Below are 20,170 nucleotides of genomic sequence, written 5' to 3' on the forward strand. Positions count from 1 at the left end.
CCTGCTCTGCGGTCTAGAGCACGTCGTCCGATCGAGATTGCGTTCGTTACTTTACTTTCATGGTCTACGCTAACCGCAGCGAAGGCCTGTCCGTCGGCGTACCGAGCTGCGTCTACAAAACTGTTCTCCGAAGCCGGTTCACGAGCCTTTTCCAGGGTGGCCTTCGCGCGCGCCCGACGTCTTCCCACGTTGTGTTCCGGATGGACGTTTCGTGGGATCGGGGCGACATTGATGCGGTCCCGCTGCTCTCGAGGGTTGCTGCAGAACTTTGTTTTGACTACTGTGGGGGGAACGCCCAGCTCCTGCAGGATGTGTCTTCCAGCTTGTGTGGTAGATAGCCTGACGAACTGGGCCCTCTCCTGTGCTTCCGCCAATTCCTCGAGCGTGTTATGCATGCCGAGTTGAAGTAAGCTTTCCGTGTGTGTTTATATGGGGAGGCCGAGGGCTCTCTTGATTGCCTTCCTGATTAATGCGTTCAGCTTATCCCGCTCCGATCTTTGCCAGTTGTGCATGGCCGCGACGTAAGTGAAATGACACATTACGAACGCATGCACAAATCTCACGAGGTTGTCTTCTACGAGGCCTTGCTGCCGGTTGGCCACTCTTCTTATTAATCTGATGGCATTGTCCGTCTTCTTAGTGAGACGCAGCACTGTCTGGTTGTTAGAGCCACTCGACTCGACCATCATGCCGAGAATCCGGATGGCATCCACCCTCGGAATATAGCCTCCGTCGTTTGTCCGTAGTTTGATGTCGCATTTGGCAAGTGGCTTCCATCCCTTTGGTTTGGGGCCTCTGCGCTTGGGTCGATGTAGTAGCAGTTCCGACTTGTGAGGTGAGCACCGAAGGCCCGTGGACTCGAGGTATCTCTCGGTAGCATCAATCGCCTCTTGCAGGGCCGTCTCTACCTGTCCATCACTACCTCCCGTACACCAGATGGTAACGTCGTCTCAATCGCCACGCGAAATGAGGAAAGAGGGAAGACAGCGAGGGAGGTAGGGGTGCGGCTTCTACTCTGCCAGCAACTGCGTACTTGTACTTTGCGCTGCTGCGGGCTGTCGCGCGCACCTTATCTTGAAAGCGATCTCCACACGGCTCTGGCCTTTGTATGCGCTGTGCTTTCGCCCCTCAGTTTCCATTGAAGCGATAGACCGCACGAACCTTCGCTCGCTGCTGCAGCCGCGCTTGCTCACGGCAGCGTTTTGACAGTGGTTGTCTTAGAGCACTGCATGGGCCGATTTTTTAAGCCCGGACCCGGCCCGGGCTAGTTTTTACGTTGGGCTGCCCGCCCGAGCCCGATCAAAACTTTCATGGCGAGACCCGGGCCCGGCCCGGGCCCGGAAATAATCTACGTTACCCACCCGGCCCGGCCCGCCACCCCTTTACCTTAGGCCCGAGCCCGGCCTGAGCCCGGCTCGAAACCGGCCCGAACCCGGTCCAAGACCGAAAATGCATGTTCAGAGTTGAGACGCTCGAGAATAACTCGCTGCACGTTACATGCCCACCACCAGAAAGCCCGTGCCCGGCCCAGGCCCGCGTCAAAAAACCCGAGCCCGGCCCGGGCCCGGGTCAAAAAGCACACGCCGTGCCCGAGCCCGGCCCGAGCCCGCGAAAGAACTGCACTACCCGGCCCGGCCCGGGCTTTCGGGTAAGTCCGAGCCAGTGCAGTGCTCTATGTTGTGTGCGGTCATCGAGTGTGATATATTCATGTTTGCTTGTGTGTGCTGACACCATGCTTGTTAATGCAGTTCGTAAGCAAATTTGTCCGAGTTTCTGCAGCCGATAAAACTACTATCCTTACTCCGTATAGCTCTCTGCTAATTGGTTATCGCAATTGATGCTTCGCCTTTCGGGCCATCCTGCGACATTTTTGTGCGCAAGAACAAATCGGCATAAGGCAAATCGGCTCACCAGTTCGAAGTGTCCACCATGTCTGCGTGCGCGGGGTCTTTGTCTCCATCTACATCTTGTCCGCCTCCAGGAAGCTGTAGAAGTGCAGCAACATGAAGATCACGATGCACCCGAAGAACAGAGCGAAGACGACCAGGAAGCCACACATAATGGTGGCGACTGAAAGCGCGGCAAGTTCACTTCGACAGGCGTCTTATATAGTGTCCTCCTAGATCGATGGTTGTGCACAGTGACTCACGTGCTCCGTAAGGCTGCACGCGATCATTATTGTCTTGTTGGGCAGAGCGCGCGCAGAGAGCGAATGTAGCAGGTGATGTGGTGGTGACCTGCGCGCGATGATCACGTTCTCGCGATGCCTCCTCACCGTTAATTTGGGATCGACATCGTCCTCTTCTTCTTTTCCTTTGCTTGCTCTTTCTGTGGATCGCACAAGTGCGTATTCATTCCTCGCATTTAAGCAAAGCTTGGTGGTCACGACCGAACAGCGTATATATGTGTCATAGAATTAAATAGGGTGCTGTAGTTGTTTAACCACTAAAGGAAGTAGTAGTAGTAGATCAATTTTTCTGCGACTCGGCATGCCTTCTTTGAGGAAGCAAACTGTAGATTTTTAAAACTGTTTTGGCGGGGTTCAGCTGTATTGCGGGCTATGTCACGAGAAATTTCGGAGCAGTGGACTCTATTGGCGTCGATAACTACTTCATTATTTGGTGTAAATTTCAATGCATCGGTAGGTCTCGACGTTTCTGAGTATGCGTGTCGCTATCTTGATCACTTTAGGGCAGTTACCATCATCATGCGCGATTACTCTCGATACATAGTTGAGATTCTGGAGGGCCGGGCCAGCGTTTAGACGAAGCATACAGGAAAATAGCGACACACACATGGCGCTTTTCCGTGTGCTTCCTCTATAAGCGCTTGTCCTCTAGAATATGGACATGCTACGCCAACCGGCCCTAGTTTCTACCCAGATTGACTCTCTATAAGTCGACCTTGATGATAAAATGACGGTTTATTCAATTTTTTAATGACACAAATTTTCGAAAAGTCCATACCAACATGTATTAAGCGCGCTATATTGCATCGAGGGATCGCTCCAAAGCTATCCCGTCCCCAGAAAGCCACAAGAGTGCTTCTGCCCTATACCAGGAGCCACCAGACATCGAGTTCTCGACTGTACATACGTTACAACGCCTTGTTCATTGCACGTGAGTGATCTAAACTTGTCTTTTTTTCTGCCTTTGTTACTCTCCCACCCTGCTTTCCGCATCTAAGATAACCAGCTCTACAGAGTTTAATAATAATAATAATAATAATAATAATAATAATAATAATAATAATAATAATAATAATAATAATAATAATAATAATAATAATAATAATAATAATAATAATAATAATAATAATAATAATAATCTTTATTTTCATCAGTTCACTGACAGGAAAGCTGCGGGTAAAAGCTGCTCTTTGTAGAGGCAGCTTGACAAGAGCCCGCAGCTACCTTTGTGTAGTACATACAGCAGTGGCAAGAAGCATAGCACACTTTAGTCAAACAAAAACAAAAAGACATACATAGCAGTAACGCAACTTAGATTCCTAACATATGTAGCTCACGTAGTTTAGGCAGTGTACACTTGTAGGGATCAACACAGGCTTTCACATACTTGTTAAGTAGTTTGGGAAGAATGTACGATAGTTTACCTTCTGAGTAATTTGTTCTGGGTGTTTTTACTTTCCACGTGTCTTTACTTCGTGTGTCAAGCGATGTAACGTTTTGCTGTAGGTTGGAAAGGTCATGTAAAAAAATGTCTATTTTCTTTGACTTCGCGTCTGATTGCTACAGTCAATTTAAATGCATACAAGTTATGAACGGGTAATATCCCAGCTTTCTCAAACAAGCCGCGCGTGTGGGCATCATACGGCAAATTGGAAAGTATTCTTATGTATTAAGACAGATTCAGTTAGGCCTTGCACTTGGAGTGAAAGAGTGACTGCTAGATTCATGTCGGTAACGTTGATAATCACTGATTTACAGAGGCATCAATTGGAACATGCACTAATTGCGTCGGGCTTCGTTCTGAAGTGCCAATCTTTTCTTTCATGGGAATTCCAATTGACCTCATTTGGAAGTTACATGAGAGATAATAGTTCTCGGATGTGTCTAGGCGATGGCACTAGAGAAATGATGATATGAAACACGATCTTGGTGAGTAAAGCCACGAAACCCCGAAGCTGTTAGTATTGAAATGATTAGCTTAATTATAATGTGAACCCTCAAATAAGGAAATAGGAAATGTAGTCGAAGAGCAGCAGATGACGATGAAGTTGGCAGGCATTGGATGCAGTCGGATGACTAACGCACAGCGAAAATTTGAGATCCCCAGGAAAGCCCCTCATTCGGCATTGAACGTTCTTTCTTTCTGGGTCAACAAATTGTCGCTGTTTGGACCGTCAACTTGGTTATACGCAGGTCTCGGTTTAGATATCTTACACTTTACCTGTCAGCGGCTATGTAGTAATCATTCGTTTAGTTCGGAACTCATAAATTATCGTGTAAACGCAGAGATAAAAAAAAAAAAGATCGTTGGCCCTTCCACTCCGTGAAGATGGTTAGCCAGTGAAGCTGAAACGTGCGGCCCCCGTGTTTATCACTTGGTTAATCCCGAGGATTCAATAAAATATTTCTCAATTATGAGGTTACACAAACGTTCGGCTGCGACGGAGAGAACGACGTCACTTACGGTATGCCCGCTGCTCGCCGTTGTCGCTTGCGTTTGATGTGTCGTGTTTGTTCGGCAGCGTAATTAGCAGCATTCACCCGCCATTGCCGCTTGCGATTCTTCGAAATTAAATCGCTTCAAAATTAAATCTGTCCGTCACGTAAGACAATGAATGGCTCATATACCCCTTTAAGCTATGTCTCATACCCCCGTAAACGCGGCCTCCCTATTACGACGACAGAAGTGAAATTCTACGCTGGAATGATGAGCGGCAACGCAGCCAGCTGTGAAAGAAGACGACGACGAACGCGGGTGCAGTGGCACGAGCGCCTGCCGAGCAACGAGCCCGAGCGCAACCCGATGGGCGCCAACGAGCCAGCTGCGGAAGAAGACGACGACGCTCGAGCCAATGCAGATGACGATAGTTTTCTGCACACAGGCGATTTCGCCTAGCCATATAAAGTTTCGCTTTAAAAAGGACAGAGCTTGGCTCAGCAGGAGGCGATAGAGGCCTGAAGGACAGCTTAGAAATATATCTCGCTTTATGAATAATCAAAGCGGGAGCCTGCTGCGCCAAATTCTCCTGCTAATTACGTCTAATCGTATCGCCTGTTTTGCAGCGCCCGGTACTGATCTAGACGGAGCTGCACACAGCAGCCGATTGTGAGACGTGTGCGCACCAAGTACACACCGCAGTATTAGTCGCGGCCTAGACCATGCATGGGCGCGGCCTCTAATTTCAGACTCGCGCTATTCGTTCCAAGGCGGCATTTTGTCAGCCGTCGTGTCGGTTGTGGCAACGTACGACCGCTTGACTTGACCAGCCGGTTCTTTTCTCTCCTTCCCTCGGGTCCGAGTGTTTCACACCTCTGTGTACCCGCGCGTGACGCGCAAGTGCATTTCGATGTATATATACTGATGGTTGCGTAAATGGAAGCGCCAAGTATACACATGACTCTACCGGCTAAACGGTTCGCTAATTCCGGCTCAAATTGTGCGCAGAAGTTGCATTTTGTAGCGGGTTCAGTTTAGTGCCACGACTGCGAGCAGCGCTTTCCCGTTTCGGTCCCTGTAAAGCCGAAGTGCTTGTCATTTGCAACGACGGCACGCAAAAAAAAAAAAAAAAGGAAAAGATTTTACTGCAACGGAATGGTGGCGCCATCTGGTGGCGCCACAGCGTATTGCAAGATCCCAGATGTCGCAATATTTCGCGCCCACCTGCGCGCCGCGCGTCAAAGGGGCACGTGTTATTATGCGACTTGTATATGCTATAAGCAGCATGGCGACAATCAAGCGCAAAGTCAGAGAGGCTGGGACAATCTCCTCGGTGGTGGCAAGAGAAAACAAACCTGCTATGAGTAACTATACCCGGGAGGTAAAAACAAAATCAGGAAAGAAACTATGTATGATAACTCAAGTGGAGACTCTGTACTTTTCGAGGCGAGATCAGGATGCCTTAGAACGAGTATAGTTGTAAAGTGAGGTACACCGAAGAAGCAGAAGCAGTGATTGCTGCGGTAAGGTAGGGAAACAGTGGAACGTGTTTTATTAGAATGTGAAGACATCTACTGAGCTGTGGGTTTCGGCTCCAGCGGCCTCCTTGAAGCCCTTGGGTTCAAGGGTAGCAGGGGGAAAGTAAACGTGTCCGCAGCAGAGATTACTTAAAGGCGAGTGGAGGTTTGGTGGCAGAAAATTGGGGAGAGCACGTGGGGAGACCACGGTCAGCGGAGGGGTACAAAAACAGAGTTCCCAATAGTTGAAGTTGATTTTATTTTACTCCACAAAGTACAAAGAAAATTGCACATGGGATGTGGTTGGGAAGGTGGAAAAAAAAAAAAAAAAAGCTACATGCATAGTGATTCAGATAGTTTGATGCTGGGAATTCTTTGTGTGCGTGTGTTCTTTTTCTTTCTCTTTTGTGTCTTCTGTTTTTTTTTTCTGTTTGATAGGTAATACATTAGGCAAAATAAGAACAAGAGCTTGGTGGCGCCCCCCACCACCCCGTTTCAAAGGGGACGCTAATAACATCCATCCATCCATCTATGCATGTTGCTTTCGAAAGCGATAATGGACTGTTCATTGCCGCGCCCTCTCTCTTTTTTTCTCTTTTTTTTTTTTCCTTTCGTAACTTCGCCACCGCTCGACAATCTAGACGCGAGTCACACATGCGGGCAGACTTATAGCGTGCGCGTGTGACGCAGTGCCTATATAAACTGGGGACAACGGCCGGCGATAAACAGGCATGGCGGCGGACCCCCCGATGACCGGAAACTCAAGCCTGCACCCATCCGTCGCTCCCATTTTGGAACGGTGACTCGACGCAGACGTCTTCAGGTGAGGTCAAGTGTTCTCTTTTATGTTTTCTTTTTGGCGTAGCCACATCGGACACCTGTGGGCGCGCAACTATAGGAAAGCAAGATGGGCCTACAGGCGACAATAGACAGTTTTAGTTTCACGTAGTACGCAGAAGCTTTGCGCACGCAAACATGAGAGTTCTAGCGAACATGAAATTTCTAAATATATTTGCATGCGCGAAGCTTCTGTGTACTACGTGAAACCAAAACTGTCTAATAACAGCACGCGTGTTCCTTGCACGATGCGCCAGCGGCTGCCGGCGATTATTTAGTATACACCCACATCAAGGAAACGCGCACTGCCCTTAGCGGTGAGGATTGGCATGATGATCAACAGGGGCGCGATCGGAGATGTTTGTTAGAAACGCGTTCTGTTCCGTTGCTGCAGCGTCACAAAGTGGCATGCAGTATATAAAATTCGTGAAAACAAGAGGGAGAGAGAGCAGCCAATCGGAAAGCGGCGAACCATTCTGTAGCCGCAGCCGCTGTTTGGTTCCAATCCAATCCACGAGACGTGTGATGCGAAGCCGGTCTTGGAGCGAGCGGATGATCGCTCGAACTTCTCACCTCTCGTCGCGTTCTGCTCCGAGCAGACGACGTGCTCGTAATCAAAATGATCGACAGGATCATGTCGTCATTTTGACGTCACTAATAACGATGAACACCCCCCGGACGTTTGTCTTCGGGGAGTTCACCGCTTGCCGATTGGCTGCTCTCTCCCTGCCGTTGTCCCAAATTTGGGATGCTGTCACTTTATGGCGTTGCAGCAACTGAACAGCGCGAGACGAACAAAGATCTACGATCGCGCCCCAGATGGCTTTCCCACCCGCCCATGTTCAACGAGATCTGGCTGCAAGCGCCTTCCGGTCTCGGAAGCGATGTCCTACGCAAGACTGACCGATGGCGCGGCTACGCGCTGTTCGCTCGAGTGCTTGGTCACGTGGTATTTTTCATATTTCGCGGGCTTCCCCTCTCCGCCTGGGAAAAAAAAAAAAAAAAAAAAAAAAAAAAAAAAAAAAAAAAAAAAAAAAAAACACGCGATGTGCACGTTGCTTGAAACCGCTCATTCTGACGTCTCTCATAGGTTTTTCTGTAACTCCCTGATTGGCACCGTAACAATAATAACGACAATTAAAGGTTGGCCAGTTACTTCGAATAACTAGTTAAGAGGCCGGGGACGAAGTACCGACGGTTTCTCAGCACGGATCCAGAGAACACGTGTGCGGTCGTATTCACTAGAATGAGCCGTCTTCATTTAGTGCTTCGTGCATGACAGTTGATACAGCATGCATATGTTCAAACGGCGTATATAGTTGCATAGCGACCAACAACTTTGCGAATACCGTAAATACCGCGAACGCTATCATTGACTCTGGAAAGCTCTGTAGATGATATATTTTCGCATGGTAGAAACAAAAACAATAATTGAATATGAATTTGCGTTTTCTGTTTACTCAAAGCCACCATTGTGTGATATATGGTGTCAGGGACATTGATTTGTTTATTATTAGTATGTTTTATTCATTTTTTTACATTACATGGTAGTTCTCATATCAGTGTGATTGAATAAATAAGTGTCGCGGAAGGAGTAGCAACTGTTCAAAAAAGCATTACGCCGTAAAACATCCCGTCAGAGAGGAAATATAACTTGTGTGCAGATGTGGATTAAAATTTACGGCGGTTTCCTCGAAAACATGGTGTTTATTCCATATACCTGGTTTCATTAAGCAAAAACGCTTATTTCTTTTTTCATGCTGTTCTGTTATTAACGGCTGCGAAATGCGGAAAAACAGCTGCGTACAGTTTCGAAAATGAAAAGGTTTTTGCACATTGAGGTTTCGCTTTCATTGATAAGTGCGGCCTCGGTTATGACGCGCAGATGTCGGGGGAAGTAGTACAGAGCGCTGTGCAGTTAAATTGTGGGGAGCGCTGTCTGGAAAGTTCACTATAATGCCATTCTGTGTTCGAGTTTATCTTATCACCTTGCGGAGCGGTCCAGTTGTTGCATATCGGGTAACAGGCTACCCCATTTATATTTATTTCATTATATATATATATATATATATATATATATATATATATATATATATATATATATACGAAGGAAGAATGGGAACCGAGGTGCTCGATTTTATTAGTCATAACCACATAAAGCCAACAGACAACGAAGCCAAGGAAAGCATCGGGGAAATTAAGTGTAGTTGAAATTGGAATGTAGAAAATAATGAAGAAAAGGGAAATGAAAGTGGACGAAAAGATAACTTGTCACCGGCGGGAGCCGAACCCGCAACCTCCGCATTACGCGTGCGTTGCACTACCAATTGTGCTACAGCGACAGCCATCAATTCGTCCACCAACTTGGGTATTTATGTTACTAGATCTAGCCTAGTTTACTATCTATCTATCTATCTATCTATCTATCTATCTATCTATCTATCTATCTATCTATCTATCTATCTATCTATCTATCTATCTATCTATCTATCTATCTATCTATCTATCTATCTATCTATCTATCTATCTATCTATCTATCTATCTATCTATCTATCTATCTATCTATCTATCTATCTATCTATCTATCTATCTATCTATATATATATATATATATATATATATATATATATATATATATATATGAGACGTCTCCCTCGATACAGTGAATTCAAGTACTTGAATATAGGGCGTACGAAACGAAAGCAAAATATTTTTTCCGATGTTTTGGCCGGAAGACAATGTACGGGCTGCAATATCACCGAGCTGCTGGTGTATATATATACACACTCATTCTGTACCTTCCCCCAATTTTTAGTTTAGCAGTTCGGCATCGCGTTGCTGTCTATAGCCGCCTGGGTAGCGCTCCGCTATTGAAAAAAAAAAAAAAAAGAAGTGATATACCGCATATCCAATAATCTCATATGGGCATATGGTGCACGCATTTCAAACCTGCATGTTCGCTCATATTCATATGGGGCCGGTCACATTATTGACCCTAATATGATTAATATTATTATTGACCATTATAAGACCATGATATGTGTGCATATTGCAAGTTTGAAAGAACGCCTTATATACAGGGAGGGGGCCAGTGATGATGTGCCCAAATTTCGGTTCACACTGTATGGTACGTATTGTGTGAACCAAAATTTGTGCACAAGTGCTCGCGACATGTGCAATTTTCTTGCACGACCGCACGTGTGCGGTGCGGCTTGCGGCGCTGGGTAGGCTCGAGCGTAAATTCGCCATCAGGAGGCGTTGGCTAGTGCCTAGTGACGTATACAGCCAACAGTGCGTTGGCTGTGTACGTGCATCTGGTCACACGCTATTAATTCCCTTCTTTCACTGCTGTCATTGTCAAGATGCCCCAGATCGTTTACAAGTTATTTATAGTTTACAAGCTCCTCAGTTGTTATGATGTCTGACTGTTAGCGGTATTATACGCATGTGTCATGGAATACGAGCCTTCTTTCATTTTTTTTTGTTAACAAACGAACTACGCGCAAACTTCAGATTTCCCGCTGCTTCGTAAATTCGAAAAATATTCAATATTTGATACGACATTCGGGGGGTAGTTTTTCGCGAGTATTCTTATTCACTTCGATTCGAAATCCAACTAATGGAAAGCCCCTAAAATATGTGTGCATATTGCAAGTTTTAAAGAACGCCTTATATACAGGGAGGGGGCCAGTGATGATTGGCAGCCTCCAGCGCATTGTGAGTATGCAGTAGGTAGCCATCTGCGCTGAGCGTCCTTTTGTGAAGCACCGGGTCGACAGCTGGTGAAGCGGCAGCGCTTCGCATCACGCTACCGGACGAGAGGCCTGCTCGGCGTTTTTATAGAGAGCGAACGGGCGGCTGGAATGTCTCGATTCGTCACGCGTTTACCGGCCGCCAACTTCGGGCGCGAATCAATTTAGTGTGACGCGCGTTGTTAGCACGTGTTCGGTAGCCCGCTCTTCTTCGCCTGTTTTTGTTTACACCTCCCATCCTTGTGATTGGCGGCTTACATCACCGCGCTCCACCTTTACGACATGTTCTCTTCACGCACCCGATGTTTAGCTTGTCGTCGGTGGTCGGTGTGAGCAGCACCATGTTCTTGTCTGCGTGCGTCTTTATGTGTGCATGCGTGCGTGCGTAAGACTTGTTCTGAGTAGTCGGTTTTGAAATGGTGCTGTGGTGAAATTTTGAAGGTTGCACGCATGAACCGTACGCTGTTACGTGAACAATGCGGAAGCTTGGTTTATTCCGCCTGTCGGCGGGGGTGTCTTGAAGTGGCTCGGTTTGATGGACTGACCGTGCCCAACTTACGAGGGCTAGTGTATGACGCGTCAGCAAGTCTTTAGTCGAAGCCCATCACGCGCCTATGAAGCGGGCGCTTGATTCGACGATGGACGTCGCAGAGCGCCAGTCGCTGAACATTGTTCGACGCCGTCTCCTTGAAAGTCTGTATAGAGGCTGTGTCGATCACCCAACAGTATATATAGGCTTACACTGACTACTGTCAGTCCTTTCGTGCCTTGTGGAAAGCGTCACAATTGCCTTACAATGCAGAGTTCCCACGTTATGTTATAGTGGCCTTTCGTTGTGTTGTCATCAGTATACGTGCGAGACGGCCAGCCTTTTATTCACTTTTCTTTGCAGTGCGTAAGTGGTTATTTGGCTACGTACCGTTGACGCTTTCTGTCGACATAGTGTAACACCTAAGGTGTTGCAGCAACTTAAGTGTTACACTTCTATAATAAAGCAGCTGCATAGACGAATTAGTTCGTAATTGTACTTAATTGTGACAGATTAATTTTTCCACGTTTTTGTTTGGTTTCCTTCTGCTGTTTCTGAGTAGAAAATTTCTGCTGATAATGATATAGGATTGGCGACGTTTTGGAGTACTCCTGTAGAAGAAAGACAAAGCACATTACGTTCAACGTTAAGATACTTGCAGACATTGCAAATAGCAGACAACTGCAGGCATTACTTATATGCCCGCCCAGTCGATAATACTGATATTATCGACTGGGTGGGCATATAAGTAATGCCTAAGAAAAATCACAATTGTGCTTCTTTCGACAATATATTTTTAGAGCAGATGTCTTAGGCACTCGTTCCTGCAGCGTGCGTCGGCGTCGTACCTCATAACCGAGCGAACGAGCACAGCGAAGGATGAGAGCGAACGCAGAGCGCAGCGGGGATGAGAGACGGTTATAGCGAAGAGAGAGCGAAGAGGAAAGCGGAGGAGGAGGGCATGGCGAAAGCATGAGAAGAAACGCACAGTGCCGCGCAGGACTGGCTGTGCAGCGACGATGGCTACGAGATGGCGCCAGAGTAGCGCGCGTCGTCTGTATGGAAACAAAGCGCTGCATGTGTGGAGGTCCGTCTGCGGCGGCTGCTGTGAATCGCGCCCACGCGTCACCCACGCACTGCCTCTCGCGATCTCGCGATTAGCGAGGTGAAGAAGCACAGAGTGCACAAACACCCAGAACACCCCACACACATGCATCAAGGCTATATGCAAAAACTCACCAAAGATAGGAGAATCAAGCTCCTTATCAGATTTGCAACTGTAGAAATTTACAGGCCCCCACCTTGCAGAGCATCGGCGACAGACGGCTACATGGAAAACAAAGAAGAAAAAAAAGGGAAGGAGTAGAATCCACATCAATAACAATGTAACAGTAGTGTTCATTTATAAACTCCCTCTCGCGAGTCTCGCCACACTTCGCTCCGCTTGCAACCTGCAGCACGAGAGAGATTGAGGGCGCAGCCCTCGCGAAATGAAAACACGTATGTATAGAGCTGCGCTCAAATTTGGCATGAGGGAGTATCGTAATTGTCGGTAATTTTTTTTTTTTACGCGGAAACGTCGATGCCCCGTCTCTGAAATCGGTGAAATTATGTTTGTGCCCGCGAGGGAAACGAGCGTCGGAGGAGGAAGACTCCTGAAGGTGGAGAAGAGAATCGCCGCTTTCGCGCCATTTCCATTTGTCCTTCGACGTCGGGGTGCATGCTCGCGGCGTCCATATATATGCTCCTTATCCTCAAATTGTCCAATCAGAGTGGCGCGATATCTGGCTGACGGTGTCACTATTTATCCACTTTGCTTCAGGAGAAAATTATTTGTTGTGAGCGAGCGTGCACACTGGAGGGAAAAAAAGTGGAGTGAATAACCTTGAATTAGCGGCCTTCTAGGAAAGCAGCTCGTCTTTCTTTAACTGTGTTCAGCTTACGTGGAACATCCTATATACAGCTGAGTAGTGTTCCATGTCGATTCTTTGCAGCGAAAATCGAAATAGGGCACCAGAGAATCGTTGCCTAAAGTACCTGTGCAGCAAACATAACATTGATAAAAAAAAAAAAAATCACCACCCTAGCACTCCGTACAGATGGTTAACCAGCAAAGCTGAAACGTGCCGCCCCGGTGTTTATCACTGGAATAATCCCGATGGTTCATTAAAGTCTTTCTTAATTATTGGTTACGTCGTTGTGTTTCTTAATGAGGTTACACACACGTTCGGCTGCGACGTCACTGACGGTATGCTCGCAGTTGCCGTTGTCGCATCGCCGCTTGCGATTCTTCAAAACTAAATTTGTCCGTCACGTAAGACAATGAATTATACCCCCTTAAGCAATGGCTCATACCCCCGTAAACGCGGCCTCCCCATTACCACGACAGAAGAGAAGTGAAATTCTACGCTTGGAATGATGATCGGCAACGGAGCCAGCTGTGGAAGAAGACGACGCTCAAGCCATTGCTGATGATGATAGTTTCTCCGTACAAGCGATGGACGGACGAATCGGTTAGCCATATACATCTTCGCTGTAATATATGAGTTACTCAATCAATACAACTATATTGTCTTATTAACCGCTCGGAACGTCGTCCATGTCTAAACCTATAGTAAGTATTTTGACAGCATGGTCCCAGGAGGCGCAGTTTTTCGCACAACTCCGAAAAAACGAAATATCCTCCGGAAGCCTCATGTTACGTAGCCCTAATGTCTCGTTCACTGACCGGCCGCGCTTCTTTAATTCTGTCCGCAGAAGGAACAAGATAACAAAACAAGGAAAGGCTTCGAAAAGTTGGGAGGGAAGTGGTGTCAAGACGCTATATAGTGTGCTCTGTAAGTGGCCTGATAAGCTCACGGCGCGAGCTGAGTGTTTTCTTTGTATATCCGTGCACCTGCTGTATATGAAAACCTCGCCGGCGCCTCTCACCCCGTCTCTCTCTCTATCTCTTCATATGCTGAGCAGTTCTCGCACCACGTCTCTCTGCAGCCCTACGGGCACACGACTGTCAGTGTTATAGATTGCGCTCGAATTTATCGCGTCTTTTAGCGGAACGCCGCCTTCTGGTCGCGCGGCAAACCGTGAAATTAGTTTTCTTCTCCCTTTCCCTTCTTCGCCGTATCCGTGCTCTCGGTGTCGCTCGCTGTCTCTGAAAAAACGAATGCTCGCGCAATTAGCCGAGCTCGCTTCTTTTGCTTCGGTCTGACGCGTGGCCGCGACACGTACCTCCGCCCGGCTATCGTCGTTCCTCGTGCGCAGATCACGTGCATCTGCGTTCACGCGTGCATAATACACGCGAGCACGTTCGCGACCCTCGAACAAGTCGAGCGCTAATGTGTCACCGCGCGGCTTTTTCACTTTTGCCGCACGGCGCTGAACTCCCGGAGTTGGCGCGCGTTAAAGTGTTTCCGCTGCCGACTCAACGACGCGCAAGTCTTTTTCAAGAGAAGCTTTATGTGGCTAGGCGAAAGGAAAAAAAGCGTGTGTGAGTCGCCTGTCCAAAGAAAACTATCATCATCAGCATTTGCTCGAGCGTCGTCGTCTCCTTCCGCAGCTGGCTCGTTGGGCGCCCCTCGGGTTGCGCTCGTGCTCGCCATGTGCTCGTGCCACTGCTACTGCGTTCGTCGTCGTCTTCTTCCACAGCTGGCTGCGTTGCCGTTCATCATTGCAGCGTAGAATTTCACTTCTCTTCTGTCGTTTAATGGGGAGACCATGTTTACGGGGGTATGAGCCATTGCTTAAGGGGGTATGAGCCATTCATTGTCTTACGTAACGGACAGATTTAATTTTGAAGCAATTTAATTTCGAAGAATCGCAAGCGGCAATGGGCGGGCGAATGCTGCTAACCACACAACCGAGCAAACTCGAGACATCGAACGCAAGCGACAACAGCGACGAGCAGAGAATCGTACAACGCAATTAAATTAATAATTAGCATATTGAAAGTGTCTATTTACAGATGATAGACTCCGTCTATGAATGACCCTAGTAGTTATATGGTCTATATATACTGGCAGATTAAATTTTTGCTAAGAAAATGTGCGCTAAGCTTTGGGCTATACATGCGCAGGTATGCAAGGGGCTTGCGGTTTTCAAAGCGAATATTACTATACCGGAAATATTCTGTCACTATGGTATTAAAAGTTAGTATTAAAGTTAGTTGGTTATTAAAAGAATGGGAAAGGTAGACCGAACGGGAATTCATGCCTCCTGTAGCGGACGTACGATTGTCATTGACTATCCGAATTGGCCATGCTGTGTGAATGCCCCTGTGACTGCCAAATCATCATCATCAGCCTATATTTTATCTCCACTGCAGGACGAAGGCCTCTCCCTGTGATCTCCAATTGCCCCTGTCTCCAGAGATTCTTAGCACCTTCTGCCGCGTAGCAGGTCTGACCGCCGCCTTGGTCAGGCGGACCTGAGCACCTGGGAACTGAGGTTCCCAGGTGCTCCGCAGCCACTGGGAACTGAGGGCCATGGGTTAATTGTCGGAGTCATGAGGGAGGTAGTGGCCGAATACTACACCAGGAAGGCCAATTCCAGTTCTGGTGAGGGAGTGACTTTGATGAAGCTTAGTGGGCCTTCCTAGTTTGGTTGCACCTGAACTAGTATAGCCCCACTAGCTCTCGCCGATATATTTTTTTTTCTTGCCGGTGTCAGGCACCACTCCATGCCTGAAAATGTGGTGGACTGGAGTAGGATTCGAACTTACGACCTTCAGATTTGAAGCCGGGTATTCTACCTCTTCTCCACGTCACCGTATCGCCGTGGTGCAGAGGTAGAATAATAAGCCAACTGCGTCGAAAACCTCGCAGCAGCGAAGAGAACTCAGCGTCATACTTGGACGAAGCGAAACGCGATTGTACGAAATTTTCAATTTAACGAAGGGATTTCGATTTCCCCGATCATAGAGCCGTTGAAAAACTTAGGCCGCTGAAACGAATTCAACGTCTTGCCCGATATAACGAAGTATTTGGGGAAAATATCGTTAACATGTAAATGTGCCCGGTTTATGTTCAGGTCACGGACGCGGTTCAGCAGTCCAGAATTTTTGCCTCTACCACGCATGAAGGAACACTATTTAGCGGACTTTCGACAATACGTGTTTAGGCAGGCAAGAAAAAAAAAAAAAAAAAAAAAACATCGTTATTGGTTCTCGGATATTAAACGTCTTCTTCTAAAAAAAAATAATGCTTGAAGTGCTTTTGATTCGCTGAAGTTCACGATTTAACGAAATAGTTTAGCGGAGCCATTGACTTCGTTAAATCGAAGTTTAGCTGTACAGGCATCGAATATGCGTGAGCAGTGAAACAACTTGCCGAATCTTCCGCGGCGGTCGTGGAGTCATATGTAAATTATATACGGCCGTGTACATTTCGCCCCCTGTATACCCGTGCACGTTGCTGCATACGCGAGGTTTAGGACGCGAGGATGAGGTAGACTCGGAAGGCATAAGGTGGGAAGGCACCGAACGGAAGTTAGGCCTAAGCAAGACGACGACGAAGGAGAAAACGGAAACCATCGTTTTCATTTTCAGCCGAGCGTGTATGCGTGTGTAAGGCGTACAAAAACGAAAAAAAGAAAAGAAGGAAAGTCAAGAGGGTCGAAATGGGAAGCGTCGCAACTACCTGAGCGTGAAGGAGAAAACGGCGCGAAGGTGGTGCATGGTGGAATGGGACAGTATACACGGGGTGTGTATGTATACGTATATACATAACGCGGCAATGGCCGCCAGCTCGGCTCTGCGGCGGTCGCGCCCGCAGGTTCATTGGCGCTATCCCGCTGCGAAAATCACCAGGTGTTACTTATAGCACTTTGCGGGTGATAAACGAGCGCCAGTTTCCTCTCAGCGGGACGCCCGAACCGACCAACCACTGCCAGCAACACCACCGCGCGCGCTGTCTCTCGCTCGCGCCCCTGAGTCCGTGCATGCGTTGCAGGAGCGCCTATAGGAAGGACAAAGTAAAACGAAATGGAAAAAAAAAAAAAAAAAACGAGAACGTTCTTGGGAGGTGAAGAGACCGCACGTACGAGTACAGGCAAGAATGGGATGCGTTCTCGTTTCCTGTCGTATGCCAATTCCTGTGTATGTTTGTGGGTTTGTGTGGGGTTGTGGGGGGGGGGGGGGGACACACCTTATGGTGCCGATGAGCCAAACTGTAGACGTGTGTAGTTGTAACAGTTTGTGCGAATATCTTCTATAAGAGCCGACCACTCCTGACTTGTCAGCCCCTTTTGTCGCGAAAGTACGTGGCTACACGCTAATCTGACTCGGGTTGTGATTCAACCTCCAACCGTGGTATTATTAATGCCACGCATGATCGAGATCGATCGCCGCGTTTCTTGGTACGTCGAGCCGGGTGTATAGGTTTAATTTCGACCGGCAAGGTAGTGTCAGCGTGCACAACTCAGCTCTGCGGAATCTAACAATGAATTAGAATAACAAACCTGCGTATACAGGGTGTTTCAGCGAACTCTTTCAAAAAAGTTTAAAGGTTGTCTATGGAAGATAGCACAATTCTAGTTCGTGAGCTGGTCTACTCGAAGAGGCGGACATTACTTGCACAATCAATTCAAATGCATAATCGAGTAATTACAAATTCACTAATTAAGTTTTTAACCTTATGGCCCATCTTGCAATTTACACATTCTAGCCGTGGAATTCATAAGGCGGATCCACTCGGAACGAATTCTGAGGATGACAGCAGCTTCGAGATATTCATTCCCGAACTTCGCGGATAAATCCATTGGCGTTCCAGTTACTTTCTTAACAAAACGTCGTCTTATGAACTGAAGCAGAAAAGTGAACAAAAGCCGTTGCGTAGTTGCAGAGCGCTCACCTCGGCTGCGGGAGGTGGTGGGTTCGATTCCCACCGCCGCCGGGCACCCACCGGTACAAATGGCGGGGTACACAAGCGTACCCCGGCCTGCCGTTCGTCTTTCTTCAGGGGGGATATACTTGGGAAAGAGCCTGCACTCTCGTCAGCATAAAAAAAAAAAGTTTGTTTGGCCCGCTTTCATGGCGGTCATATCATATGTGGCGTTCGAAAAGCACCTGTTAAGGCGGGGAGCCTTCGGGTTGGATACAAACACCGCCTTCCAAGCGTTGAGGTTCCATAATGACCGAGCACCAGGCCGGTACCGCGCTTGTACCTATATTACCGGTACCGGTGCTACCGCCGTATCCAGGCGGCAGCACTTCCCTCCCACAGCCGCGGCGCCCAAGAGACAACTTGTGAAATCTTTATTGGGCCACCTCTCGCGATGTGAATCCGCAAGAGAGCCGAGCACCAGTCCATGGAACAGCTCTGCCCATTAGAAAAACCAGTGGGTTTCCGACAGCACCGGGATTTGAGCTCGGTACCGAGTTCTAATCCGGATATATAAATTGCCACAGAGGGTGATCCACTTCATACCACCTTCAGTGGCACTTCACTCTTCAAAGACACTTGACGTGTGTCGAGGGTGCTCCTCAACCACACTTCGGAGTGTGGTGAACGCGGTTTAAACCATGGATCCGGATCCTCAAAGAGAAAGAGAGAGAAATAACATTTATTAGCACCGAAGGAACTAAAGCCGAAGTCCAGGCCTCCTGGTTAGCTCATGCCTCTTGGCCCAGCACGTTCTTGACGTGCTGCACCAGAAGTGGCCACCATAGTATTTCTAACGCATTTCTTTCGCATTTTATCTCTGAATCGACACTGAATTGTTTCTTCTTTTCTGTTTTTTTTTTCAATGTTGAGGTTAAGTACTTGCCAATGCTTGCAGGAAAAGTTATGTGATGTTCCGAGCACTCGCCGTCAAAGCTAATAACTCTTAGCGTGTGAACTACCCGCGCGCCTGATTTAGCTTCATTGCAAAATCTTCCACCAAGCACACAAACCAGTTAAGCGTATGCCAATTTTTCTTGGTTGTAGTTTAAGGTGATGGTATAACCTGAGCCGAACGACAATCCATACCGAGCCCAATGGTTGTGGAGTCATTCCACAACCGTGGAATCTATTCCGTTTTTATACGTCTTTCGTTCTTCTTCTGTATCATTAACGTCGCGTTGGAGGCGTCACTCGACTGATTGCACTGCGAGCCGAAAAAGAAATAATGTAAGAAAAAAAAAAAAGACAGGTAAGCTCACAAAAAAAAAAAAAAAAGCGCTCCGCCTGCCCCGGGTGAGGCTCGAACTCACGACCTTCAGATTATGAGACTGACGCGCTGCCTACTGCGCTACCGAGGCGGATGCCGCAATGTGTGCTAATTAATGATCAGGTAAGTTTCATAATTCTTGATTCACGTCCACATAATTGTAGTGAGCTAAGCACTTGATTTCTTCAATTATGCTGTATTCTTGCAGCATCTGCAAGAGCAAGTACACAGTGTTCCTTTGTGCTCCCACAGTTTACTGCCGTGTATTATTTGCCCTTAATTCCCTTACTATCGTGAATCACGAGAACGCCCGCTAAAGTACTAATTCAACGTGGAGGCAATGCGGTGAGAGGGGAAGAGTAACAACATTACCTTTGTTCTGTCCAGCTACCTGGCATTTGCTGTAACGTTATTTACCCAAAATATGGCAAGGGTTGCCCGGACTCGGATGCTTTGTTTTTTAATGTTAAACCTAAAGGTATTATCGATATGTTTTTAAGTTTACAGGAGCAACTTGCACTTAAGTGCAGCGCCATCTGTCACGCTGCACGCGCATGTAGATGACACAATTGACGCCGCGGTAAACGTGGCTCATCTAAACTTTACTCCGATTGAAGTAGAGCTTTGCACTTCACATAAGCGTTATTTGTGGCAAACTATCAATTATGCAGAGCATATTACCGTTATTTGTGTCAAAGATAGCTTCTTATGTAATGAGTGCATTTGTAAAACTGTGTCTATCGTGTGTTTGCTATATCTGGCTA

The 20,170-nt window shown here is 47.4% G+C and overlaps 1 non-coding gene across 1 annotated transcript; it reads right to left on the reverse strand.

Annotated features, from left to right (window-relative positions):
* Positions 1-19,424: 19,424 nt before the first annotated feature.
* Trnam-cau (transfer RNA methionine (anticodon CAU)) lies at positions 19,425-19,497 on the reverse strand. The gene has a single exon. It is a non-coding gene; the product is annotated as a tRNA-Met (tRNA).
* Between the last annotated feature and the right edge of the window lie 673 nt (positions 19,498-20,170).

The sequence above is a fragment of the Dermacentor silvarum genome, chromosome 7, assembly GCF_013339745.2.
Source record: "Dermacentor silvarum isolate Dsil-2018 chromosome 7, BIME_Dsil_1.4, whole genome shotgun sequence".
Classification (NCBI taxonomy): Eukaryota; Metazoa; Arthropoda; class Arachnida; order Ixodida; family Ixodidae; genus Dermacentor; species Dermacentor silvarum.